At 49.3% G+C, this 6,000-nt stretch overlaps 1 protein-coding gene across 6 annotated transcripts in view; it reads left to right on the forward strand.

Annotated features, from left to right (window-relative positions):
- Window positions 1-6,000, forward strand: part of Rusc2 (RUN and SH3 domain containing 2) — a 47,133-nt gene that overhangs the window by 22,316 nt on the left and 18,817 nt on the right. Inside the window, exon 1 of one of the 6 annotated variants that reach the window (NM_001427205.1) lies at window positions 3,380-3,571. The exons of the other annotated variants lie outside the window; for them this stretch is intronic. The gene's annotated coding sequence lies outside the window, so the exon portion shown is untranslated. Of the gene's footprint in view, window positions 1-3,379; window positions 3,572-6,000 lie in introns of those variants that run through there. 6 annotated transcript variants of the gene reach the window in all.

A 6,000-nucleotide genomic window follows, 5' to 3' on the forward strand; every position in this document is an offset into this window, starting at 1 on the left:
CGGGTGTTTCTGTGATGTTTCCCTTTAAGGAGTATAATTCCTTTGAGTTGCAGTCAGAGTCCCCACAATGGGGGAAAGAGAGTTGTCGAACACTGGGGTTTAGCATCCCAGCCTCAACCAGGAGCAGACCAGTTTTGAGTATTAAGGCTGGAAAAAAAAAAGAATTGAAACCCATGTTCTAACTCTGACATCACTTCCCCAAACATGGCGTTGCCCTGCCCACCCCAGAGGCATACTGACAAGGACCTTAATAAAACTGTAAGACTCTTCTCTTAGATTATGATCCCAGAACACCGCCACAGTGCCTTTTAGATAACAGGAGTCACGTAGATGCCCGTCTTGGAGATGGCTTGCTTGGTAGAGCACTAGCCCTGTGAACCTGAGGAGCTGAGTTCAGACCCTTAGCACCCGTGTAAATGCTGGACCCAGTGGTGCGCCTGTAACCCCGCAAGTAGGGATGGCAGAAACAGGCAGGCACTGTGGCTTGCTGACTAGCTAGTCTTACTTGACTTGGAGACAAGTGAGTGGGCACCCACCAAATTCTGCGTACAGACGCACATGCATACAGCGCTCACACAGAGATCGTACGGGCTCAGTTGGTCCTATAGGTAGGGGTGCTTGCCACCAAGGCTGACAACCTGAGTTGGATTCTTGGAGTCCATGTGAGGGTAGAGGAGGACTGACTCTTTGAAAGTTGTCCTCTGGCCTCCATGTACCCACATACCCCTGAATGTAAAAGAAATAAATTAGCTCAGGACGCTTCTAGATCAGAAAAATACAGTTTATCATAATTTATTCTGATTTGTCTTAACTTGAGCATTTGCCATTAGAGTCAGTCATACAGTTTGGGGTGATATATGGCCAAATGCAGGTTGTTGATGTCAAATATACCTGAATGGAATAATACAAACAGAAGTACTCCCTTATTTCCAAATAAGTTCCTGAGGTGAAAGGTCAGCAGAGTGACCTTATTGGGAAAGGTCAGGGACAAAGGTACACTGAGATTACACAGTCCTCTCCTCTGTTCCTCTTTGAAACAGGATCTTGCTATGTAATCCAGACTGACCACAAATTCACAATGCTTTTCCTCAGCCTCCCAGATGCTAGGGTCACTGTACCTGGCCCCTTGGGCACCAGGCATGCAGTAGGGTTGGCAAGTAAGTAACAACAGCATGGTCTGTGGTGTGCTGACCCAAAGGAAGCATGGAGTGAGTGTTAGCCCGGCAGACATGGGGTCATCTGCCTCACAGATGTTTCCGGGACAAAGACCCTGGGCCCAGAGCTCTCATGGGAATTAAGTAGTTAGTACTCCATGCCCTTGATCCCAGATGACGTGGCTTAACCTACAGCAAGCCCCTGAAGCAGTCTATATCAGCTATCAGTAGAAAAGGCAAGCACCCCATACCGCTTCAGCCATCCCAGAGGGCTGCTACTGGCTGCTCAGGGTCGTAAACTCCTCCCTTTTCCTACCTCCCTTCTTCATTTGCTACTTTGTAGCATCAGGAGCTGTTGGTCCTTAAACAAGTCAGGGTTAGATGCGAGTCTTTGGCTGTTTCCCACTTTCCACCTCTATAACTCGGTTCAGTTCAGCATGAAGTCAGGAAACACAGAGGACAGGTCTCATGAAGAAGCAAGAAGGGAAGTGTGAAGGCCGGCACCTGGAGTCTCAGCACTGTCTCCAAAGGCTTCTTAAGGCCTGAAATCCAGAGTCTTCAAGATGGAGTCGAGGAGTCCAGATAGCATAGCCAGCCACCACACCACAGGTTCTATGTCCACAGATTCAACCGACCATGGCATAGAAATATTCAGGGGAGGAGAGCTTGCCTGAGACACATAAAGCCTTCAGTTCAATCCCCAGATCAGAAAATTGTGTTGGGGGGGGGGGGGTAAAGGAAACAGTTTAGAGCAAAATCAAATGCAAGACTCAGTGGGAACCACCAAGCCCACCAGAAGGGGTGTCTATTTGGTTGGTTGGTTTTTGGTTTTTTGGGTTTTTTTGTTTGTTTTTTTGGTTTTTTTTTTGTTTTTTTGTTTTTTTGTTTTGTTTTTTTTTTTTTTTTTTTTTTTGTTTTTTTTTTTTTTTTTGGTTTTTTTTGAGTGGGGAGGGTGGTTGAGACAGGGTCTCTCTATGTAGTTCTGGCCACCCTAGAATTCTGTATGTAGAGCAGGCTGGCCTCCAACTCACAGACATCTGCTTGCCTCTGCCTCCCCAGTGCTGAGATGAGAGACGTACGTGTGTGTGTGTGTGTGTGTGTGTGTGTGTGTGTGTGTGTGTGTGTGTGTGTCAGTCTACTACTGCTCAATTATTCTCACAGATGGGCCCAGAACCTGAGCAAGGAAGAGATGGGTAGTTCAGAAGTTCTTCCAGGGAAAGCAAAAGCTTTAAGAAACCCGTCTCTTGGGGCTGGGGATTTAGCTCAGTGGTAGAGCGCTTACCTAGGAAGCGCAAGGCCCTGGGTTTGATCCCCAGCTCCGGAAAAAAAGAACCAAAAAAAAAAAAAAAAAAAAAAAAGAAACCCGTCTCTTTCCTTTGCCTCCCTCTCTCTGGGAGAAGGAGCTATCCAGATTCTGTCTAGTCAGAAGGATTCTACTTCTAACAACCCTGGCTGAACCCAAGCCAGCAAGAACCAAAATATGATGTGACTGGCCCAGCTCTGCTTCAACTGTTAGACTCTCGGATGGGCCGGACGGGAGACCCAGCTGAACCCTGGGTTAGGGAGGTGGTCTGCAGCCACCCTGGCTTGGAGCATCCCAACCTGCTCAGAGAGGTCCCTGTGACCCAGGGCTTTTCTGAAGGAAGCCCGCCCTGAGGAACACAGCGCTGAGATTGGGCTTGGGGAAAGGGCCTACTGGTGGAATGCTGATCCGACCTTGGGATTCTTAGATTGTTTTTGTTTTGTATCTGGGTGGGGCTTCCAAAAATCTCCTTCCAGGATGACCCTCCACCCTAGCCCAGCTGGAAACCTAACTAAAGAAAGAGCTGGGAAACAAGTAGTCATTCACTGTAGAAAAAGAATTGGGGGGGGGGGGGAGGTTCTGGCCAAGGTCAAAAAGGCAGCCGGAGGGGGGAAGGAAGGAAGGAAGCATACAGGCTCTGCCCAGACTTCTCCCAACACTTAGGACCCAAGTGAAACCAGGCTCAGCTCTCCCTGTTTTCACTGCCGTACGGAAAGTCTCGGAATTCCAGCACCCACTGCCCTCTGTGGCTGACTTCTCTCTCTATGCCCCTCCCCCCAGGCTAACGGGCCGCAGGGACCGACCGGGGAACTGAGTGGCTGCACTGTGGGCTTGCCTGCTCCTTTCCCTCCTCATCCCTCCCCCTTGGCAGCAACGTCACCGCAGCCCAGCAGCCGTGGCAGCAGCGGCGAGAAGGCAGGCTGAGACTGCGCAGCCTCGCTGCATTAGCTAGGATGCCATTGTATTAACAGAAATCAGATCTTAGGATATCAGCCCGGTCCCCCCTGTGCAAGCATTGAGGACCAGTGATTCAGCTGACATCGTCGAGGTAGAGCACGGTGGACGTGCAAAAGGAGCGGGAGCCACCAGGTCCAGCTCGAGGCTCCTTGCAGAGGTATGGCTCTGGGGTGGGGGGTGGGGGCTTAGCAGCTAGGCAGAGGCAGGATCATCATTAGCATCTGGGCTCTGGTTCCTGAAGGGTGGCTTTGTCTCTCAGAAAGGAAGCGTGCCAGCAAGCTCGGACAAACCCATCTCTGCATGCATGGGCCCGGAAGGAAAGAGGCTTGAGGCAATGCTGTTTGGAGAAACAAGATCTTTTTCTTTCTTTCTTTCTGGGTATTTCTGATGAAGCCACTGTCGCTGCAGTCGTCAGTTGGACACAAAGGCTGAATGGGTGGAGACCCCTCTACAGCTCTTGGAAGTTTATGCTGAAAACCACGCAGGGATCCCTGCATTTTTATCAAGGAGGTTGTGTGTCTTTTCCTCCACACACATGCATGCATGTATGCACACAGACATATCCCCTTCTGCTACTGGAGAAGCTGCCAAGCTCAGGGTCTGGATGCAGTAAGAATGAACGTTAAGCAAATGCCTCACAGTGTATGGGGACAGGGATGCCGCGATGCTGGAGGAACCTGGCCTGTTATACTCAGCAGCAGAGTATACAGAGCAGCTTCCTAAGCCTATGTATGTTAAACTAACATCCTCCAGTCCACCATCCCTCCCTCCTGCCCTGGAGAAGACTATCAGCCCCTCTGTGGCTCTCCGCAGGACCTCAGGTCAAGGTCAGATTACTAAAGTATAGCAATGGGTGACTTTGCCTCCCTGCGAGCTCTGAAGAAACCAGAAAAGCAGCAGCTAGGTTCAGGGACCGACAGACAGATGATGAACAAAGGCAGGAAGCTTCCTTCCAGAGTTATCCTGCCCGTAGGCAGACAGATCCTTCTTCTGTTTCCACCATTCACCTTGGTAGAGAACTCGGAGACTAGACAGGGGTTGTACGGTGTGTGTCTGTCTGTGCATTGCGGGGGTGTTGTGGGAGTAGGTTAGTTCCCATCAAGTCAAGGACTGTGAATGGTGTGGAGCAAGGGGAAGTGGTGTGAGAACCGGGAATGGGCCAGGATGAGGCAGGCCAAGCCTGGGACCTGAGACCTGAAGGACAGGAAGCAGGATTGACCAGTGTGAGAAAATGGGATGACATCGTGAAAGCCGACGTGGCTGGTTCGGACTAGTTGATAGAGCCTATGTAAGTGGCCTCGAAAGTGCGTGCACCGAACAGGAGGAAACAGGTGTGGGTCATGACCGGACTTGAGGGAGAGGACTGGCCTTAAGCACTTGAGAATGAATAGTAGTAGACCCTTGAGAGCTGGACATACTGGGGCTTGGAGCCATTTCAGCTGTGATTGTGAGTGGCTGCCTATACCCTGCGACCTTTGTTTCCTCATGTGTTATGGGTATGATGACACGCACCTCTAATCTAAGTACCGTGGAGAAAGAGGCAGGCAGATCTCTGAGTTCGAGGCCAGCCTCAGCTACAGAGCCAGTTCTAGGTCAGCCAGGGCTACACAGAGTGACCCTGTCTCAAAAACAAACAAACCAACCCTTGCCACACAAATGCCTGTGACTATTTGGGGATGTTCCGGATGGAATCGGAGATTCCCAGCATCTGTACACATTGATGTCACGCCTTCCGTGCTGGCTGAGCCACTACTGTGTCTACTGAGTTAGATGTGGGTAGGAGGCTCCTCTTCTGTGAGAGCTTCCTCCTCCTCTCTTCATTTAATTAGGAACAAAAAGTATGAAGGGAGTTCATTCATCTGAGCTCTCTCTACCTGTGGCCACAGTGTTAAATTTGTCAAGTCGCTCCCAGGAAAGAAATCTTAGATACCTCACACGTGTTTTCTGTAGTGTTTGAGGCAGTCAAACATCTAGTCATGTGATTCCTCTTCACGTAGAAGTTAGAGTCAGAGTCTCAGTGGCCCGGGTTAGATTGAACCGACTATAGCTCTGTCTGGCCTTGAACTCCTCCTTAGCTTTCTCCCTACCCCACAGATGTCATTTCATTCCTTTTTTTTTTTCTTTTATCTTAAAAAAAAGTAGGGTTCCTGGATGCATCTTAATTCCGCTGTTCACAGTGTTGTAACACTCTGTCACGGAGCTATATCTCCCTCTCTATTTACGTGTATGCGTGTTTTGCCTGATGTATCTATGAACCCTAGGGGAAAATCTAATATTGTATGTAAGGAGAACCCCCTTGCTTAGAGAAAACTATGAGTTACCGTCATGGTGTGTATTATATACAGATGGAACAGAAGAGAAAGAAAATCATCCACAATTTCCACAGAGACCAGCACTGTGAATGTTTGCTGTATGTTTCCCATGCATGCACACACGCACGCACACACACACACACACATACACACACACACACTACACACACACTACACACACATACATACTACACACACACACACTACACACACGCACACACACACATACATACTACACACACACACACACACTACACACACATACATACTACAC

Source organism: Rattus norvegicus, chromosome 5, assembly GCF_036323735.1.
Source record: "Rattus norvegicus strain BN/NHsdMcwi chromosome 5, GRCr8, whole genome shotgun sequence".
Taxonomy (NCBI): Eukaryota; Metazoa; Chordata; class Mammalia; order Rodentia; family Muridae; genus Rattus; species Rattus norvegicus.